This window comes from Lytechinus variegatus, chromosome 6 (assembly GCF_018143015.1).
Source record: "Lytechinus variegatus isolate NC3 chromosome 6, Lvar_3.0, whole genome shotgun sequence".
Taxonomy (NCBI): Eukaryota; Metazoa; Echinodermata; class Echinoidea; order Temnopleuroida; family Toxopneustidae; genus Lytechinus; species Lytechinus variegatus.
This window is the reverse complement of record NC_054745.1, coordinates 38,822,201-38,845,872: the sequence shown is the minus strand read 5'-3', so window position 1 is coordinate 38,845,872 and position 23,672 is coordinate 38,822,201. Positions and strand designations below refer to the sequence as shown.

The 23,672-nt window shown below is 36.2% G+C and overlaps 1 long non-coding RNA gene across 1 annotated transcript; it reads right to left on the bottom strand.

The window, feature by feature from the left end:
- Window positions 1-11,254: 11,254 nt before the first annotated feature.
- On the bottom strand, window positions 11,255-15,195 carry LOC121416638. Its single transcript, XR_005970224.1, has 4 exons — window positions 15,005-15,195; window positions 13,839-13,999; window positions 13,443-13,533; window positions 11,255-12,920 (listed from the first exon to the last, which is right to left on the bottom strand). It is a non-coding gene; the product is annotated as an uncharacterized LOC121416638 (long non-coding RNA).
- Window positions 15,196-23,672: the final 8,477 nt, after the last annotated feature.

The window sequence follows — 23,672 nt, the reverse complement described above, 5'->3', positions numbered from 1 at the left end:
TGATAATTGCAGTCAGTGATCACAATATTGATTCTTCTCACTCGCTGCTCTGCCGCTTTAATGATATTTCGTGAAAAAAATTCGAGTGTTTGTGAGCGTCGGGGAAAAGAAGTGGCTGACTTGAGTGTGGAGGTACTGATCAAGCATTCGTAGAGTATCAGACCCAGGGTATGCATAATGTGTGCCGTAAAAGGGATGGCCAGTTGTTCTACGAAGAATTTTAGAATAATATAATAAAAAAGAAAAATAACTAACAAACTAAATATTTAACTAAATGAATGAATGAATTAATTTATCAATTAATATATAAATACATACAAAGTAAGAATATTAGCGGGAAAGAGATTAGGAGGATTGTCTGTTTGTTTGTTTGTGTGTGGGAGGGGGTAAACTATTTTATTTTTAGAATTTACACCAAATTCTGATAGATTACAATGATATCTCCAACGAATGTGCAGTGATCTAAAGGCCATTAAAAAGTCCAATTAATAAGAAAAGTATTACTCATGAAGTTAGTTGCGCAATCGCCAGAATAGTGACGTCATAATGAATCACACTTATGTTCATTTCATAGTGGCATGCCTTGTGTAAATGCATCTCGAACGGCATTAGTTCCCATCCCCCACGCTGCAATAAAATACAGTATCTGCATTTATATAGCGCCAACTATACTAACATCTCCATTCTCAAAATATATCATCGTTTTTACCATGCCTAACAAGCCTGATATAAACTTGACATGAATATAAGCTTAACATGAAACTTTAAACACATATAAAAAGCAATGACGATATCCAAAAAGATATATCTAAATTTACTTCTTATTAATAGCATTAACTGGTACCATCAGGCAGATTGGAAAAAACAACAACAGAGTGTGTGTGGGGGGTGTAAAGATCTTTTCTATAATTCAGTATTTATTGATGAAATAATAGCATAACAATATAAAAAAATGAATAAGAAATAGAAAAAAAATAATAAAGAGGCGATATGAATTTCAGTACATAGAGATTAATAAAGATAACCATGAACATTCCCAGCAAATTACAGCTCATATCTTTATTAGAGGAAATGAAGAGTTAGTTTACCTTGGTTTTGGGCTATCGTATACTCTGTTTCTCAGTTAACATTCAAATACATTGTAAAAGCTTGGTAGTGGTACATATCAATTAGCTGATCAGGGGATATAATTTAAGAAAATGATCAAAGATACAATAAAACCGTATCGAGCCTATTGATGGCTCTCCTTTATAAGGGCATGGTATGCTTCAACTCAAGGTGTTTTAAAAATCAGGAGTTTAACTGAAATTCTAAGGGAATGCAGAGAATAAGGGGGGGGGTGCCAAAAATGTGATAATGATGGCGATGATGATGATGATGGTGGTGATGATGATGAAGATGATGATGATTATGATGAAGATGATGGTGGTGGTGATGATGATGATGACGATAATGGTAATGGTGATGATGACAATTATGACGATGATGGTGACGACGATGATTATGATGATGGTGATGATTACGGTGATAATGATGATGATGGCAATGGTGACGATGACTATGATGATGTTGGTAATGATGACGACTATGACAATAATTAGGAGTATGATTATGACGATGATGGTGATGATAATGTTTAGTAGAGTAATAACAATAATGGTGATGATTAATGAGATGATGATGGCAATGATAAACATGGTGATGATGTTAATGGTGAAGATGATGACGACGATACTGATGATGTTGATGAAGATTGGGAAGATAGTACAACGCTGGTAATGCCCATTCGATTTCGGTTTGCATAATTATGATTAAAAATATACAAACTCAGGGCCAATAACAAAAGGATATGCAACTATTCTAACTTTACTATTACGAAAACTACCATGGTAACAGGGCTAAACTGCCAATTACAAGTTACAATAATGACAAAATTACCATACTTTAACGTCTTTATGAAGTTGGCCCATGATATCCAGTGGTAATGAATGTCAGGAAAGCACACGGATATCTCACAATCTCATATCATTATAGAGAGATTCTATTCACTACCCCATCATAAGAAAACAACCCTGGTAATTGGACGCATGCCAGAGCTATTAATAAACAACGAGCAAACAAAATCAATTATGTACTCGATGAATGTGTTTTTTATGCACGCGTCCCAGACAAAATATCAAGACAATTTTTGCAATCGCTTGGCAGACGCGTTCTATAACGCAGATGATCTTTTGTCAATAGAGAATCTTTTGTCAAATGTGGAGCGTTGTGGCCCAGTGGATTAGTCTTCGGACTTTGAAACAGAGGATCGCGGGTTCGAATCCCAGCCATGGCGCAATTTCCTTCAGCAAGAAATGTATCCACATTGTGCTGCACTCGACCCAGGTGAGGTGAATGGGTACCCGGTAGGAAGAAATTCCTCGATTGCTCGAGCGCCCGATCAAGGTAGCCGTCCTAAAGCCGGGGTAATAATAGCAGGGCCCGCTGGGAGAACAGTTTTCGGAACTGAAGTGGCTACCCTTGGTAAATATGCCGCTATTATTATTATTATCATTATATTATTATAGCCCTTAAATGCAAAATCAGCCTTTGCCGAAAATCGGCAAACCAAAAAAGCAGTGTGGTACTTGACTATGGACAAAACATTTGACATTTTTCGTCCGGTCCGAGTCTTAAGACGATGAGTTTTTTCTACGATGTGTTGTTCCGTTCTACCAACTTCCCACCCTAACCTCTAATCTGCCCCCTTCCAGACATTGCCTGCGAAGTGGATGCTAAAATACGCTATTCTTTGAACACCACATAATAGGGGAGATGGTTTTAGTCCAAGGAATGGATCAATATGATCAACCTTTGTGGGTCGTAGACGTGTACAGAACTGTAAGAAAAAGAACCCAAAATTGCGATTTCGTGTATATATTCAGTCCCCCTCCCATATACGCTTTTGCAATAAAACGTTTTTCATCTGAACGATGCGTCTGTATTATTCACCTTTACTCTTATAGCATGCCTAGTCTGTAGTCAGGAATAACCGTGGTTTCTGGGGATACATTTAACATTTTCTGACATTTCATCATTCATGTGTTGGTGAGTGGGGACCACATAGTTCAACGGAACAACCAATGTATACAGAGACTGAAATGGATACCACAGGCTAAAAATAATACAGTTGGAACAGATTAAAAAAAGCAACTAACAAACACTAAAAATTTCCATCGAAATCCGCAAGGAATAACAAAGTTAAGACATTTTAAAGATTTACATTATTTTGGTGAAACAGTTCTATGCATGTCTTCATGAATATTCAATGAGCAATCTGATGATATCATATCCCCACTTGCTCTTTTGTACTTTTTGATATGAAATTATGTTTATTCAAATTCTGTCCACCAAGAATGAAAAGAAATGGATTGACAGCTGATTTAATGCATTAGATATTCATCGCTGCAACTTATTTCATTATAAGGGAGACATATCGTACACACATGTATGAAAATATGAAATAATTATTATTTCAAGTCATAACGAAAAAAAATCAAGTGGGGGGGGGGGGTGCCGGTGATATACATATTAAATGTTGGTCGGTGAATCTTACTCTATTTTTGTACATATCATTATTTTCAGCCCGGAGTACCCCTTGAAGCGTTTGGTCCACCAAGTCTGCTGCGTGCAAGGGAGAAATCCCTAATTGGAGTCAAAAACGGTCACGTTAACTACAGAACATACAAGCGACTGATTTTATCACACTGAGTGTGTTCACTTTAAACATTAATGATCTTGACAACACAATTCGTATATAATACGATGGTGCTCAATGTAACACGAATGTTGCTCATTCAAACTGATTCAAAACATTGTGACTCACACATATCGGTATTAGCATGATTTGAGAGAAAATAATATCACTAGACCCCAGGAAAGATCAATCTATTATTTATTCCACGGTCTATTTCGATCAGGGATTGTGTTCCAACAATATTCATGATGATTAGCCAAACATGACAATCATAGGAGTCATGGTAAATACACCTCCGTATGTTCGTATGATCATGTGGTAATTAATCACATGGTTTCATGATTATCCCGCTACTACTGCCACAAGAGGTTTCACGTATTGTTGCACATTATTGATTTATGATTTATTAATATATCTGTATTCTCTTCTCAATCCCTACCTCCCCCCCTCTCTCTCCAATTCCTCATTCTTAATTTTATTTTCAAAACCCACACTCGCTCACTCTATCCATAGATCTGTCTTTGTATACACTCTAAAAAATGAAGTGCTAATTTAGCTCTTAAAGAGCGTGTATACACTGTTAGAAAAAAATAAAAGAAGTTCCTGCAGCAGAGTCTCGAGAACACCTGTAATCTTACCGAATTGCGTAATAATCATTCTGTAAATTCATAAAACAAGAATTTTTCTGCAATTTAACAGAACAGGTCTGTTTAAAAAGGGGGAAAAGGGTGTTTTATTCAAGGAAATTTGTAAGATTCCATACATCAAATACCAATTTCCTGTAAGATTACGCAATTCGGTAAGATTACAGGTGTTCTCGAGACTCTGCTGCAGGAACTTCTTCTATTTTTTCTAACAGTGTAGTGACTGCACTTCGGAGTGCTGACTTATCTCGTTCAAATCTGAACTAGACAAATCAGCACTCCGAAGTGCAGTCACTGTACACGTTCTTTAAGAGCTAAATTAGAACTTCATTTTTTAGAGTGTACTTGGTGTATATCACTATCTACACTGCAATAACTCTGGTGTTGATTTAACACCGGCCCGGAATCTATATATGTCCACACCTGACAAGTGCTAAACAACACCAATTTCGTTTGGTCTAAAACCAGACAGGTTTTTATCCAAAACCAGGCCAGTGTTAAATTAACACCGGCGTTTTTACAGTGTAGTGTAGGGATATTAATTCCCTTCCCTGTTGCGTAGTTTGACGCCAAATCAATCAGGACTTTTCGCATATACTCCAGAGGCACTCTCGACAAGGCACAAATTTCTTTGAAAGTATACAAGTCAAATCCCAATGGAGAGCTGAGAGGTTTTTGTCGAATGTTTGTGGACTGTGGGAGCATCGGAATCTCTTGACTTTCGACAACAACATATTTGCAATTGTTCGTCCGGTGCAAATCTTCGGACGATCTGCTGTTCGAGTCCAACAACTTTCGACAAAAGCCTGTCAGCTCTCCATTGTGATTTTAATTGCAATATCAAAGGAATTGATGCGTTGTAGAGAGTGTCTCAGTTGTAAATGCGAAAACTCTCTATTCATGATCTAACGACCTCGTGACTCGCACATGTCGTAACTCCCGTGCCCCACTCTTGTCCTCAAAATGCTCCCGATCTTTCTTGATATTCGATGCGAAGATACTTCACCTTACACAAAGCGAGATTGTTTTGTCTATAATGAATCTTCATGCGATAACCTCCTAACAAATCACCAGAGACAATGGCGTACAGATGATGGGGGGGGGGGCTTGTGTCGAACTGGACCCTCCCCCAACCCCATACATTCCCTCACCAAAGGGGACAAACACGACAAGAAAAGTGAAATAGAGCTAGAAAGAAAACGAGGGGAAATAGAAAATATTTAATCATATTCTTACATTTCCTCCTGCCTAATTATAATGCAGCAAGAGAATAACCAACGGCGGAAGTGAGGGACAGGTTAAAGTGTCGAAATTTCACAACATATTTAATTCTAATTCTGTGGCCCTGTCCTGTCAAATTTTCACATAGTTCTCATCTAACTCTATCGAAATTTGATATCGTAAAAGTGTAATATCATGTCTTTTCTTGTTCTAATAACGATTGCGTATATAGTTTTAAAGCCTTTTTCTCATTTTAATCAAATCATAGAGTTGATGCCTCCTTTGTATCCTCTCCTCCATATTCATGTTATTCCTTCATTTCTACCTACTTCCCCCTTTTCACTGTACTCGAAAAATCTAGAGGGGGGGTGCCCCCTCCCCCTGTGGTGCCACCCCTGACCGAACAAATTGGAAAAAACAATGATCACGAGATTCGTAAGAAGAGGTGGTTGTATTTTAATCACGTTCAACTAAGTACGTGCTGCCAAAGTGTAAACGGATGTTTTTCTTCATTTTTTTGTGGTCTGAGAAAGGTGGTTGGTGGTTTCCGTTTACAATGTAAGATGATAATTTGAGGCCCTTCTTCACAATTGCCAGTGCATCATCTGTCTCACTGTCATATTGGTCAATCGAGGTACACCCACACACACTTTTTTTTAAATAATATTTTATTTTCTTCCTCTTTCAAAACAATAAGTTGACAATCACAATTCATATAAATAAAGATTCTTTGCAAGTATACAATCAATAAACAGTCAAACAAATAAATATATCAACACACCCACACACCTCAAAAAGAAAGCACGCACACACCCACACACACAATACGCACACAATTCGACTATTCTGCAGGCAGGCACAGACAGTGATTGAAACTTTGATCAACAAGTGAGCCTTCAGATAAGGCTTCACTCTTAAAATATCGGGCAAAATGCTGCCCACACAACAATTGGTTAAAAATTTATCCAACCAATTTTGTGTATTTTTCACTCAAAGCACACATTACTGGTTGAGACTACACTGTAAAAACTGTGGTGTTAAAACTTACACCAATTGGTGTTAATAGAGGACCACACCCTGAGGTGTTAAAATTACACCCTAGAGATTAAACATAACACCAAAGAGTGTAAATGTAACAAAAAAACGTGTTGTAATAACACCTATAGGTGTAAAACTAACACCAACAATTTAGCACCGGTGTAAAATAACTGGTGTGGTCCTCTATGTACACCGATTAACACCACAGTTTTTGCTGTGTACCCAGAAGTTTTAACCAATTGTTGTGTGGACAATATTGTCGTGTTGGGGAATGGGATCGGTAATTAGGGACTCGTAATGAAGAAACTTTGGAGAAAGTTGTACAGTTCAAATCACAAAGTATTTAATTATCAATATTCAGCTACAGACAGTTCGAAGTACATGAAGATTCGGATATGACGGGAGACGATGAATATAATAGTTTCGAAGTATAAGATTAAGATTCGGAGTGAAGTTATAATATTCGATGGACGTCTAAGTCTTGAAGTCTATCTGGATGAGTGTGGGTCTAGTCTTCTATCGTTGGTGTTCTCTATTCTAATAATCAAGAAGTCTTATTTATATCATTGGTTTTGGGGTGTAACTATTAAAGGTGGGAGTGATCTAAACTTGATCTGATTGGTCTACAGCTCACTGTCTATCAAACTTTCTCTGGTATCAAGGGGTGTGGTGATGCTCTGTGCAAGTGACTGGGGCTGGAGTGTGAGTCATACTTCTTCCATGAAGTTAGCTGACGTCACTGAGGGTTGGTCTTTTTATGGTCAAGGCTTAGCAGTTAAATGGTATTGGGGGTTTTGGGATTCTAAGATGACATTGGGGGAGTTTGTAAACAAGTGAGGGTGAATGACTGAAAGGATAACAGGAAGTTATATTCATACTACATAACAGTATGTTGCCCGACATTTTTAAGAATGTAGTACAAAAGCAATCATTCCTGATCGATGGGTACTTTCTATGCGCATGTGTCCCAGTCAAGTCGTTTAGGCTACATATTCAGACCCCTTTCCTTGAACGAAAGGTTTGCACGGCAAAACTACCTCCCGACACAAGGCCTCAATCTGAGAATTCATTATCACAGTAGCCAATTAAATCTCTGAAATCCGTCGCGATGACATCGATATGACCCTACATCTTTTTCCCCCAAGGACAGCACAGATCGATGGTTCCCTAAATAAATATGGGAATCAATTACTCGTGAATCGATGCGCTTAATTACTGAACGAAATATTCCAAACGTCTCTATACATGTTACGGTGATTTGCAACATTAGAGCAGTAGACAGGCGTACACTGCAAAAAAAAATGTGGTGTTGATTTAACACCAGCCCCGGAATCTATATATGTCCACACCAGAGAAGTATTGAAACAACATCATTTTGGAATCAAACCGATGCTGTTTTAATTGGTGTTGTATAAACACCTATCTGGTGTTAGACCAAAACCAAACTGGTGTTGTTTAACACTTCTCTGTTATGGAAATAATTCCGGGCTGGTGTTAAATCAACACCAGTTTTTGCAGTGCACATGCGAGGGATAATCCTCGCTTGCACCACTCGCTATGAGAGGGATAAATACAGAGAAAATTATCATCCACACCCAAAATTTGAAATATAATTATGACAAAAAATGAAAATGTATAGCAAACCTGACTTATAGGTAGATTGCTACGATTTATTTCATTTTTAAATTGAGGGATATTTTCATTGGTACTTTAAGACTTTAGGTCATTAAACCTTTATCGACGTATGAGTTACATGTACAATCTAATATCATAAACATATTGTTGGGTGCTCGATAGCAGTTTGCTAATAATTTGTTTAAAGAACCCTATACTCCCTCCTTCCCCCTTAAAATCTAGAAAGATACTTTTATTGAGAAAAGCCAATAAATGTATACATGAATTTTTAATTGATGACGAAGAAAGTGACAACAAAATTGATGATAATAACGTTAATGGTGATGATGTTGATAGTGATGATGGTGATGATGATGATGGTGATGATGATAATGATGATGACGATGATAATGATGATGATGGTGATGATAATTGTGGTGTCGGAGATGATGATTACAATTATGATAGTGATGATGATGGTGGTGATGATGATAATGATGATGATAATGATAGTGATGTCAAGGATGCCGATGATGATGATGGGATGATGATCATGATGGTGATGATGATAATTGTGGTGTCGGTTCTGATGATTACAATTATGATGGTGCTGATGATAGTAGTGATGGTGAATATTATGTTGCTGATGATACTGGTGATGATTGTGATGATGATGATGATAATGATATCGATGACAATGGTGATGATGAGAGTGACATGATATTGGTGATGATTGCGGTAATGGTTATGATAATGATGATGACGATGGTGACAATGATGGTGATGATGGAGAAAATAACAATATTGCCATGTTAAGAATGACGATTGCGGTAGTGATGATCATGATGGTATATGAACAATAAGACTGATATCTTATCAACTTATGATACTTATGATATGATTCAAATCTGTATGCAATACATGTTTTTAAGCTAGATTATCTGAACAAGCACCACAGACAGACTGAGATTTACAAGTGCTTTATTAAAGAAATAATTTCATTCCATTTTTACAAGGAGTTAATATCGCCGACGTTCGAATAAGAAGCACATCAAGAGATATGCGCACATTACAATAAAGTATTTCCCACCCCAGGGGCTTTTGAGAGAGCGCGCCACTCCAGACAAAGCACATAAGAATTAACGATATCTCCGTGTTACCATGGTAACTGCTAATGTGTGTTCCCTCTTGTAAGAGCAAGGAGTTACTCCTTGGTCGGGGGTGGTATTTTGTATTGAAATAGCTAATTCTATCGCAGGGAAATGTTAATGACTTTCGCGGTTAAGAGTATACCAAAGTGACTGAAAGAAATTATTATTTTAAGAGCGTCGCGACCCGTCGTTATTTGAAATACAATTATACTAATCTGTTTCTTTTTTAACATTCTTTCTTCTATCTTCTTATTTCTTTCTTTCTTTCTTTTTTTTTCTTCTTCTTTTTCTACTGCAGCTGTTACAACAGCGGTCCACTTACTGTGTTTTCAAAGAAGTTGGAAGTCAAGCATTAATCTATACAATTACAATTTGTAAACAAAATCACGAGGTTTTACAGTGCATTTGTATCGGACTGCTGAGGTATGACTGATATAAAAACATATTTTTTTTATGTAATAAACTCGGGTCTCGATTCTTTGGGTTCATTTATACTTTCGCAATTCAATAGAATACATGTAATAGTTCAAGGTCAACGATAGCAAACATATCTTGTCACATGATGTAATCCTACACAATTCCATGTGACTTCGGGGGGCGTCTACACGGGTGAGCGGAGGGGGGGGGGCTCCGTTTTTTTAAGCAGATAATAACAGAGAGAAAACAATACAAAAACTAAAAAGAGGGCAAGGGAACAAAAGAAGGAATCATAATAATAAAAAAAACCAAGAGGTCTTTGTAAAGTAACTATATACCATGTATAACAAAATAAGGCCTTTGAAGGCCTATATGACGTCACTTCTATTTTTTTCTTTTCTACTCGTCCTTGCTACTTTTTTTCAACATTCATAGCACCCATTTATATCACTATGTCTTCCGGCGTGGGGCATGTCGAAAGGAATGTAAGCTAAGACATATTTCGGTTCTCGATTGTCAATTATTCATTTTTATTAGTAAGAAAAACTAACGCGTATTTTGGTTTTACACTTCATTTGCTACTGATTATAACATTAAATACTGTAATAGTCATGATGGTATATCGTCATGCTACAGTTACATTGGGGAAATCTACTTTAGACCGATCAAAGCTATTACGTTATTTCCCATGGAATATCGTCGATTGGCTTGCACTGAAAACCAAAATTGGTCGCCAGACTAGCTTAAAGTTAGTCCAAATGGTGCCCACCTGGACTAACTTTAAGTTAGTCTGCTTTGCTGGACTAGCATGATGGACTAGTTTTGCTTAGTCCATCTTGCATGACTAGCCTTTCATTAGTCGCCTGACTAGCATGTTCCTAGTCAAGCGACCAGTTTAACGTTAGTCATGCAGGCCCGACTAGTTTGATGCTACTCCAGCGACTAGTTATTGGTTAGTCCAGAAAGCTGGACTAACATATAGCTAGTCGCTCGACTAGTTATTGACTAGTTTTAAGTTGGTCCAAATGGTGCCCACTTGGACTAACTTCAAGTTAGTCTTGCTGCTGGACTAACCTGATGTTAGTCCATTAAGCTGGACTAGTTTGCTGAAACTAGCATTTTTCGGTACGTCAAGCTGGACTAGGTTGCATTACTAGCATGACGGACTAACTTGACGGACTAGCCATGAATGATCCAGGAAACCTAGCCGCGCCTTCAGACGTTCCCACCACGTTGCTAGACATCGCTATATTACGAATGAAAATATTTTCGAGGAACAAAATATGAAATCAAGAAAATTTGTAAATTCATTTACAGTAACAATACAGTTTTATTATCCAAGTATCATATATTTCCAAGACATGAAAAGTAATATCACATCATCAAAGTAATGGCATCCAGATGGGCTAGAGCATACCAAATTTGAGACAAATTATTCCTCACTATTAAGATAGAAAAAAATACCTCCTTGACAGTATTCATTAATAAATGCATTCTTTACAATAAAATGTTTTGAATTTGTTATTTGTTCACAAGAAAATAATATCAACATTATTTCATCTGACTGTTAATGAAATTAAACTTCCATACATATATGCAAAATCTATAACCTATTTACTTTTCCAAATGAAGATGTTCCTTCGAGATTTAAACATAACATTATTTTAGGAAGTGCAGTTTAATGCGCACTTCATACTACGATTATTTGACGATTTGTTTTTCTTTTAACAAGGTTATGTAAACCATCATATTCAAATTCTTTCTTTCAATTTATATAATGAGATAAAAAAAACTTTTCAAAATATATAACAAAAGAAAGTAATAAAAAATGTACATATTTTAGAATAAATCGTAGATTAAAAAAACGGTAAAACAACAGAGGAAAGAAACGAATAAAGCATTATATACTAAATATTCCAAATCAATACACTGAGCATAGTTTGCATGTACATTCCAGAGGAATCCCCACTCGAGACAGGCCTGAACTTGAAAACATTAGAAAAGCGTTAAAAATATTGCATATTTATATACACTAAATACAATCATGGCAGAAAAAAGTAAATCAAAATGAATTCGCATAAAAAAATCAAAGTAAATTTTCAAAGTTGTAATTATAATCATTAATTAGATTTCATTCTCGATACAGGGAATACATGTATGTATATTTTATTGAAAACAATATGGCAATAAGTGAATGTAGGTTGATATTCAATTGAAGGACTTCAAATATAAAAATATACATATGACAACTTCATTATTTCTGGAAGTATATTTGCTTACTTTTGTTCGATGGATAGTTTTGTACATTGCAGTATCAGTATATGTTATTATGATCCTCATCATGAAAATATCAAAACAATAATTTTGATACAAATTCAAGGTATATAGGGAAAAATTTGGGTTTGTACTCGAGTGACAGAATGATGAAAAAATCCATAATACAAATAGATAAATTCCTTTGTGAAAAGGGTGATATGTAGATAATACAAATTAGAGAATTTGGTATGTACGAACTGTTTCTGTCCAAATAAATCCTAATGCATTATAAAAGAACTAAATATTTTGCTCTGTAATGTCATAACACCAACATTTGCATTTGTTGATTATACAAAAAGAAACTTTTTCAAACTTAGTCATATGTATACCAAGAACATCCAATAATATACTTGGCATCTGATTAAGAAAACACTATTTAGATTTGAAATTGTGAAAACCAACATTTTATAATATACAGATTTAAGATAATTCTGATATTGTTATAGAACAAACCTTAACCAAAGTTATAAGGACACTGAGTGTTGATTATACTAGATTTCAGCAATAAAGAATTAACACAGATAGATAAAGTAGCTTAATTATCTTAACTCACTGCATGTTTTTTTTTTTTAATGTAAATATGGCCGTGTATGGAATGTTGTCTCCATCCTGAATATCTAATAAGATCTTCGGAATAGATATGAGAGTCTTACTAGGCAAGTGGGATATTGAAAATAGAAGATATAAAACGAAGAGATCGACATCGTGTCCTCTGACAGAAGGTCGAGTGATGTGGTGATGGTGAGGATTGTGTTCCGTGTCCGTCTGGATGTGTACGGGATTCTGTGACATTCCAGATAAATAATAAAACAGAAGATGGAAATGACAATTAGAGTGATAGAAACAATTGGAGAATCAGGAGGATGAAATGGATATTATTCAAAGTTAGCAGCAAGTGCTGGCGAGGAAGCCACCACTACGAAAATCATAGTAATGGTATATAAATGTATTTTTTGTTATAAAAAAATCATAATTGCCTATAAAAGATCGCCCCTGTATCTTACGTCATAATTACATGGACCATGAATAGTTTTCATACAGTCTGATACTTGTGGAGAAATCCCCTTAAAACAATTGCCTCATAGCTATTTCATTATAAACATACCAAATCCTAAAGACTAATGTGACTAATGTTTCCATAAGAATGTGTTTATTTAAAATGGAAGAGAACATGGGAGTTAGATGTTAAATGAGGAAGGAACTTTATCAGAAATTTCACAATGTTTCATGTTTGTTAAATCATATCAATATTAAGCAAATATGAATTAAGGAAAGCAAAAAATTACACATTGAAATTTAACTAACCTCAGTTCTGGTGACACAAAGAGATCATTAAACTTTCCCTGAAGAAGTCATGTTGTTACCAAGGATGGGCCTACTGCTTTCGTCATTGCTTCTAGAATGTTTAAATGAAAAAGGAGAACAGATGTTCAATTATTATATTCACTTCATCTCTCTTTATCAATCGATGCAGAATATGTCAGGTACAATAAACAATAAAAACAGCTCATGACATGCAGCTCCTTTACACAGTTAAGACCAGCAGTGAAACATTGTTTTGTACAGTATCATCAATGTTATAATGATAATGGTCAACTTGTCAGTAATTAATCGTTTATAATGTTTTTTTTATTCTGCCTATATTCTTTTAAAATGTAAATCGTTTGAAAGCAGCAGATAAGCATAGAAGCACTTCCTCACCTTCTCTTTCTTCCTGACCTCTATCGTCTATAGTCACAGATGATTGGTATGCTTCTTCTTGCCATTCCTAAATTTAATCGATGAGTTATAGAAGATTTCAGCGGACCCATTTTCAATGATCGGCATATACCATATTTCTTTATTCTGTAGACGACCCATATCTGTAGATAGTTGTGAAAAAAAATATATCATCATCATCGTTTTATTATAGAATCAGTGCGTCTTATTGTGATAAACAATATGATTAATTAGCTCCTGCAGTTCGCCATCGTCATTAGCAACATATAAACATTAATTTTGTGCTTGGGATCTTTTAAATTCGTGGGTTATGTAAAAAGGGATAAACCTATCGATTTTCATCTACTTGCATCAGTTCATTTATAAAAGCCACTTCTTCTTGAACTTTAGCCTAATAATGGACATAGTTAATTTTCAACACTGCCTACAGCAGGCTCCAATTTCAATTGTTTTTAGTGCATTCTGAATAAAGAATTTTTCTTAAGATTCCTTTCCAAACTTATAGTGGCACAAGTATAAAAGTATCAAAATCAATACAATCCAACTGACAATGGGGGAATTCAACGTGTAAAACATTCCATTTAAAGACTGCTTTACAAATACAAAGATCCACCTATAATGGAAAATTATTATAAAAATTATATAAGCCTACTTAATATTCCAGAAATCACAAATAAAATAGAAAAACATTTATACTACTGAACAGTTATAATTATTCTCACAATTACATATCTAATCTTACAAAATTAAGAAACACAAAGAATTTCCTTTCCTACATGTAGAAAACACAACAATCTCAAATAACTTGGGCTAAGTATGTATGACATAATTTTGAATTTCCTTCAGAAAAGATGCATTCCTGATACTAAAGTTAATTTCAAAAGTTCCACAAATCAATTTAACGCCTATTTAATAGTGCAGAGTAAAAAAATATAACCGAAAACACCCAGCCGAAGTTATCTGCACTATGATGTACTCTCCTAAGAATACGAAAATTCTCACATTCCTCTAACACACTTCACTTATATTGGAAACTGGGCAGTGACTTTCTGTGCCTAATATGCTCTTCGTCCTCTCCCAGATTTGTCTCTTTAGGATCATGCATGATATCGATTTTAATCTTTAAAAAGGAGGAAAATCGTACTTACTTTGAAGTTTTCGATATGGTGCGACTGATTCTTGAAAACAGGCAAAAGATACAGGCTTTCAGTAGAATAACTTCAGACTTGCTTCCCTGATCGTATCACACAGCGAAATGATGACCCAAATGATGCATTGTTTGTGAAAGCGTTAATTTGAGCGGGCAATTTCCAACTGAAGCAAAGCTGGCTTAGGATTGGTCTTTGTATCCAAATAAGCAACTTCTTTGTAGTGCTCAGTGCTACTGCATGTTGACAATAATGCATGTGTTTGCTTTTCGGGTTGTTCAATGCACAGGCTCAGATTCCAGTTAGGCCTACCTGTAAACACTGATTGTTGGACATGGGTTAAATATACCTAAAGGCAACATCTTGAAAGAATCATAACATTAATTGCATGTTGCTCATCTTTCATCCAATCTTTTCTTTGGCTTTCATGCACTTCATGATAATCATTAATATTTTAGAACTTTCTGCATTATTCAACAGATGTCTTGAATCAAGCTCCGTGTCGTACTTTGCGCTGCAGGTTTTTCAATATAACCATGATAATGATTTATTCTGTGAAAGTGCTAAAAATACCTAATCTTTTCTAATAACTATATGATTTACGCGTACTAATCTTAATGCAGGAATAACAATAGAGGACAATGGTATATCGAAGAGCTTTCTTCATTTTCGTGGTGAAGCCAAACATACTTTAGTTTTAAAAAAAAATTGTAAAAGCTATCTTATTATCAGCATCTGACATGAATTGCCTGAAATTCGACAAGCCAGGCTGGAAAAACTTTTTTCGCTATTAAGCAGGAAACCTTGCATGACAACATATCTCGATTTACAAGACTGAAACTAGTGTACTGCTTGACAAACTCAAAGCTAGTCTGTCTAGATTGACAAGTCATAAACTAGTCCGCCCTGCTTGACAAGCCCGAAGCTAGTCAGTCTGGCTTGACAAGCTACAAGCTAGTCCGTCCTGTCTGACAAGCTAAATGCTAGTCTGTCTCGAATGACAAGCCTTAAACTCGTCAGTCCTGCTTGACAAGTCAGAAGCTAGTCAATCTGGCTTGACAAGTTACACGCTAGTTCGTCCTGTCTGACAAGCTAAAAGCTAGTCTGTCTCGATTGGCAAGCGATAAACTAGTCCGTCCTACTTGACAAGCCAAAAGTTAGTCCGTCTCTAAACTAGTCCAGCACCGAAAATGACATTAGTCGAGCAATTTCGACTAATTTCAAGCTAGTCCAGCAGGCCGAAAGCTTGTCTTAGAGGCTGGACTAGTTTCAAATTCGGGTTTTTCGTAGTCCAGCAGCCTCGACTAACATGCCAGACTAGTAAAAGCCTAGTCGAGCCTCTGCTGGACTAGTTTAGGTTTTCAGTGTGGAGTCCGTTTCGTTAGTGTAACTGACAATTTCAAACGAGGATCCATCATAACTGAGTGTCATTGAAAGTTTGAAACCGATTTATCTGTGTATTATAAACTGCAATCAATATTACTAATGCAATCTAAACGCTCTCATTAATGGCCATTATGTCATCATTTAATGAATTGTGCTTTATACAGTCAACGAAGAAATCAAGAAGAGTGTATCGAATATGCTAAATCCATAGCGAACATAACTATAGATATTCCTAACTTTAGAAAGGGGGAGGAGGGGAGGGGGGTGGCAACGTTCCACGAGCACAATGTATAATCTGATGTGTATTTTATCATTATACATGGCAATAAACAGACGACTGACAAAGACTTCTTTCTCACCAGCTGTCCTTTTGCTTATTTCTGCCCGTTTTCCCCTTTTCTTATCCTCCTCGTTTTTTTAACACTATGGGACAGTCGCCCCCTGCCCCCCACGTATCAGGACCTACGGAACATTTTTCAAAGTGGGGAGGGGGGTGGGGCCGAAAGTGTATGGGGAAGGGGGTTGACTAAGCAAAAAATCATAATAAGATGGTCGGTTTTTTTTGTGAAGACCCCCCCCCCCCTTGGTTCCGCCACCTCCATGAAGGAGCCGCTCTCACAAACTGTGCATTATTTATATCTTATTTATAAACATTATTTATAGCTTTCGATGGACAATGAGATTTGGGTCCAATGTCATAAAGACTGAAGAAGTCTACAACAAATTCACTATCAGAAAATCAGACTAAATAAACGATTTCAGGAGCTTTTAACTAGAAATTTGTTATTATAAAAAGTTTGATGTAACGGGACTCTGGTAGGAATTGCAAACTAATGCATGCTTACATTATATTTTGGTCTTTTTATTTATTTTTGCTTTATTTTGTCCGTTCTTGTACTATTTTGGTTATGTCTTGTTCTTGAAAAGCTTTTGACATGCCTTGTTTTTGTACCGTTCTGTTGTGTCATATTTTCGTAACGTTTTGTTTCATGTGTCCTTTTCACTTTTTGTCCAATCTTGTAATGTAATCCAGCCTTGTTTATCTTTTAATCGGGAGAAAAGGATAATTAAAAAACTTACATTATACAAGGATCTGTATTATTCAATTCTACAAGAAAGATATGATGATTTGTATATATGTATTTTGAACTTTGTATCAATATGTCTTATTCATTGAACAAGCTTTGCTTTTCAGACGGTTTCTATTTTGTTTCATTACGTAATATCATAATTCGCTTTACTTTGTAATTTTGTTTAAATTTGGTGATGAAATAAATTCGTTATCAATCAATCAATCATTTGTATCACGTACAACACATTCAGGCAGCCGAGAGTGAGAATGCTGATAAAGCGGAGAGTGATTTTCTTTTAAAGGGCATACGAACCAGAAGTCTTAATATATAGCCCCACCTTCCGTCCTCAAGAACTCATATCTGGTCAAGTTAATTATCCATAATGCAACATTCTCAGCGTGTAGTCTTGCAATACGACCTCACGTTCACGATAACCCAGTAATTAACTACTCAATCCATGTATTTCGCAATGAACATGTCACCCAGACAAAAACGGGCGTTGTGGCGTGCGCCTTTAATTTAAGCTGTGGGGAAGTTACAAATTGATGCAGAGGTTCGAGGTTCGAGCCCTGGTCACGTCTTTCGGGTGGTGACGTTAAAGGTCGGTCCCAGACGTAAATAATCATATCTGATTGATACACGTCTGACAAAACTCAAATACACACACGGGCACGTTTATACTTTCCAGAAACATATTCTTTTCTCCACACAAATCAGGCTATTTGATTCTCTTTTAACTAAATAGACCTCCAGGGGAGCGTTTCATGAAAGGACTTGTCGGACGTTTTATTCGACAAGTCCCACTTTATCCGACAGTTACCATAGTAACAGTACCTCTCAGCCAATCAACATCAGAGAAAGATGTCAGATCTGACAACTTATTGGATGAAAATGTTGATGAAACACTCCCCTGGTTTTACATTTTTAAGGCAATGTATACTAGTCAACAATATTATATATATACAATCTCATTTTTACTCTATGACTTAAATGTAACTTCTAAATGTTTCCATGGCGAAGGAGAGTGCTGTGGGTTTTACGGTACAACATGTATCTTTCTGTCAATTGTTGGTCCTCAAAAGAATCACCCAAACTCGACGTTTCGAACAGTGTGTTCTTGTCGTTTTCAAAAAGATACATTATGTACCGTGAACCCCACTACGCTGTATGACTTAGAAATTGTATTTTAATCTCAGAGACACCAAATATTCTACAAGCTCTGCTTCCTTTTAAGTGTCTCATATCTCATGCTTTCTACATCATGTGTAATCAAGCTATTGATTTTGTATTATTATGTATCAAAGATGTATTGCCAATTTACTTCATGTTTTATTTACCATATTGTATTCTTTAACGGTTCATTTGACATTAATACGCTTGAACTGAACTAAAACGGAAAGGAAATCTCAAGAGACTATCAATGAAGACTAGCAATGCACAGTCAATGGTGACTCAGTATAATACATTCATACTTTGTTTCTAAAGAATATGTTATCACAATGTGTTTTTTATGTATTATGATGCACATGGCAAAATTGGAAGAAACACAGCACCGTGTAAAATATCCTTCTGTTTCTGTATTTCATATTCTAAGTTTATCATAAGCTCAGATTTCAAAAGATGATATGCAATGAAATATAAATATCAACTCTTTGTCTGGCACAGACAATGAAGAACCAACTATTCTTGCACCCAGGCTGTTGGCGGTTATTTCAATGATCACAATTAATCATAATACGGATCGTTGTGCATTGGCGAAATTTCATTCGTACTCTAAGTGCGATATAAGGCAAGCACACATAGCTTAATTTTGCTGAGCCAATATTAATGCTAACCTGAGGTTTTTCAAGTGAAAATAACAGAATTAAAGGAGTAAAAATATCGCTTGTGTCTTGAATTCAGATTATAAATACAGCAGACATGTCAGACTCGCACAGATAGGCACGTGTTCTGTTTTGCAGACGTTTGACGTGTATTCTGTGTCTGACTGTCAAACAGCTATATGAATTTTCGAGACAAAGAGATGATTTAAAGGACCGCATCAAGAAATGTCCCGAGTTGATTCTCGAGCGGGCTATGAGCATCACCCGTTTCATCAGGTCGTATATTATCTTCGGTAGCTTTATTTCATATGCTCTTCACATAAAAAAATAATAAAATAAAGTGAAAATAACCGAAGTAGGGTCTACTTGGTACAGGCATGGCAGTGAAACCCTCGTCAAATAATAAACTATTTTCTAATACACTGTAAAAACTGCGGTGTTAAAACTGACACCAATTGGTGTTAATAGAGCACCACACCCTGAGGTGTTAAAATTACACCCTAGAGATTAAACATAACACCAAAGAGTGTAAATGTAATAACAAAAGGTGTTGTAATAACACCTATAGGTGTAAAACTAACACCATCAATTTAACACCGGTGTAAAATAACTGGTGTGGTCCTCTATGTACACCGGTTAACACCACAATTTTTGCTGTGTAACTTTCTCCTTTGGTTTCCTTATTGATATGATTTTCATTTTCTGTTGTAGTGAAATGGCAGAATGAATCGTTCTTTGCAAATATTCAAATAAATATCATTAGTGTGACATCTTATTGAACAGCAGGTCATTTGCAAGACGTTTGACGTGTTCTTAAAGTGAGAGACATCGTTGTCATTGACTTAAAATCTTCAGATTAGTCCTGAGAATCCTTAATATATAATATATATATTCCCTTGAACTTATCATGTATATTCTCCCCGTTTCAAACCCATATTCTTATAATGCTTATGTCCACTTTTGCCATTAAAAACAACCACGATATGCGTTTTATTTCTTCATTTTCCTTTTTTCTCACTCTCTTTCTTTCTCTCCTGTAATAACCATCAAACCCATCCCTCCTGTCATTTTCTTGTCACCAAAATCTTCAACTCTTTTTTTTTCGTCTTCTCTTCTCTTCTTTCTTTATCATTATCTTCTTCTTTTTGATTGCTTTTCTGCTTCTTCCATGTTTTGATATAATTTGTCTTTTCCCCTTTCTTCTTCCTCTTCTCCCCGTTTTTCCTTCCTTGGTCTTCATTTGCTGCTTTATCCTCTAATTATCATCACCAATATAGTTATTCTGACTTATTTTTCCCCTTCAATATCAACTCGTTCCCCTTTCTGGTCACACTCCTATATTCGCCATTGAGGCTATTTACTGCTGTTATTATTATTATTATTTATATTAATAGACCCTTGATTGCACTAATCAATAATAGAGGAGTCCATTTTTTTCGGGGGGGGGAACTCATATGTTCTCTCATTCTCAAAACATTGCCAAGTTACTAAAATATTCAATCACCAAGCAAAGCGGTATAATTATCAAATATTTATTTTACATTTGAACCCTTAATTGGCCTTTTACGGGAAATCTTTCCCTTTAAGTTGTTGACAAAGACATTGTTGGGTGAAGGGGGGCACGCGACACTTTGACCTCGGGGGGTCTCCGGGCACGCGACCTAGCCATTATCCCGACAAGGTGGTACTAAAGCCGCGGACACGTGCGTAAAATTCATAGGCTTCATTGCCAGACGTTTTAAATGAATTCCCTCTGAATTTGACATTGACCTGAAACATGTATATTGCCTTTTTACTTGTCCACTGCCTACAAAATAAACAATAAAATATCATCAAAATGCTCTAAAGAAGTAAGAATACTGTCTTTCAAATCTAGCTTATATCTACTACACCAAGTTGTATGGCAAGCCAAAATGGAATCGTGCACAGGCTTATTTTGCATGCATTTCCCATTGTCCTGAAATATATATATTGCTCCCTAAAATCACAATTGTCATTGTTCTATTTATCAATAATCAAATGAAATCTATCTAAAACAGAAATAGTTATAAATTCTGTAAATGTTCTATCGTCCACCTGAAAGGGAGTTGGCATAAGAAACAATCGAGTGTTAAACCAGCATTTTTATTTTTGTAACGTTTGTAATGGGACGACCGGTGTTGATTTTTCAGCACATTGGTTCTTAACAACTACACGTGGCATAGTATATTGAGCACCCGAGGTGCTGCTATTAGCACCCCAACTGCTTAAAGCTAGCACCTGAGACGCAGTCACTAAACGTTTGAGCACTTGAACATGTTGAAAGACGATGCCTTAGCATCTTATCTAGTTTTTTTTTATATTGTCTGAAATTTACATGTTCAAGTTCGTCTGTTAATCACAGTATTTGATTTCATGCGTAATATTTGAGAGAAGAGATCTAGGGAGTTGGGAGAGAGAGCAGAGAGGGGGGGGGGAGTGGATTAGAGGGGGGTTGTGATGGGGAGGAGGGGAGGGAGTGGGTGAAAAAAGCAACACGGGGAAAGACTATTCCATCACCAAATACTCCCCTCTCCATCTCACTTACAACTTCCCAACAAGATCCCTTCATTATCATATCCCTCAAAGCAGTTTGGGAAAATGTAATGTGTTTATATGTTCACCCGCCATCTTTAATTCAAGCATAGCTTATGAATTATGCATAGGTAACGGTGCTACCACTGCTTAGCCCTTACGGTGTAGCCTCCTTAAGATCGTTGCGGTTTATTTTATTGCTTATTCTTTCACTGTTTTCTCTCGGGCTCGCCACAGACTGAAACATCAGGCGATTCCAAACGCCCTGTAGAAAGTCACTTTCAGAATTCAAGCACTATCGCCATACATGCCTCGCCTCCTTCCCGGGCAATGACATTTAAAAACAAAAGTCCGCATTCTGGTATAACACGCAGCAGCATTCTGGTGATGAAACGACTGGACGATCGCGTCTAGCGGAGCGATCAATACCGATCAATGTCGAATGCGCTGCAAAGAGTGGCTTTTGAAACACACTTCACTTAACAATGTGATATAAATCACAGATTTATACACAGTATCATTTCATACTCATACATCTGCTATCCCGTAGTGTGTGTCTATTAAAGTGATATATTTGCTATGAAAAGATATTTTAAAGCGTTATTGCACGACAAAATGTGGAGTACTCTGTATATCGACCGGTAAATAAAATATTACCTCCATTGACAGTGTAGTTTACTAAATAAACGTCAAATTACGTTCCACACAAAGTACAGTAATGAAAGACAGATATCAAGCAAGTATTGGCACACACAAGATATATATATCAAAGAATTAGAGAGAGAAAAAAAAATAGTTTTTAAAGTTTTGGCTTTGTGACCTGGGTCGTTAAGGAATTGCTAATATAAACTACATTTTGTGTGTGTGTGTGAGAATACGAGAGATGAAAGATTTAGATTGATTTATTTCCGTTAAAAAAGGATACAATCGAAGTAACAGTGTAAATACATGTTCAGAATAATACATACTCAAATTAATACACACAGTTAAATGACATTTTATAACAAATACTGAAGATAAATTGTCTGAACGGAGGGACTTGGAGGAAAGAGAGGGAGAATACGAGATATATAAACGGAAATAGATAAAGCAAGAGAGGGAGAGAGACATAGAAAGGGGAGAGACAAAGAGAGGGAGAGAGAGAGCAGACGGAAACTCAAGATGAATCGGATCATAAATGATAATGACCTTCGCCTTAACGATGACAATGAGAATGCTTTTCATACACAATGAAGTATCGACCCCGGGTGAACTGGGCAATTAAACGTCGCCTCAGCCCGGAATATATCGACTCGCTAAAGACCACAATGATGGATAAATCATCTGTTGTTTTTAGCACTATATGGAATAAAGCCATCCCAACTGTCACTGGAATCTAAATACCGTATCAGGGATCAATATGAGGACACTTCTGTTAGTATAGTCCAAGCATTGAAATAGTTTGAAAACACATTTAATTATCATTTAGTAACACACAGCTCCCCACCCCATCTCGGCTCGTTATTGAATAAAGTGAATAGAGACATGCAATTTTGCATATGTATTTCGCGTTACACAAAGATGTTTCGTTATTATTGTCGTATGCATTTTCTATGCTAATTTTTCACTGCCCTTTAACCATTCTCACCATCATTGTTTGAAGGTCAAGTCCACCCCAGCAAAATGCTGATTTGAATAAATAGAGAAAAATCAAACTAGCATAGTGCTGAAAATTTTCAATGTTTTGCTTGTTGGATTTTCTCTTCTCATTCAAATCAACATTTTGTCGGGGTGGACTAGTCCTTCAAACAAAATTTCTCTGGAGGTTATCGGTAAATTGTGCATGTGCCATGA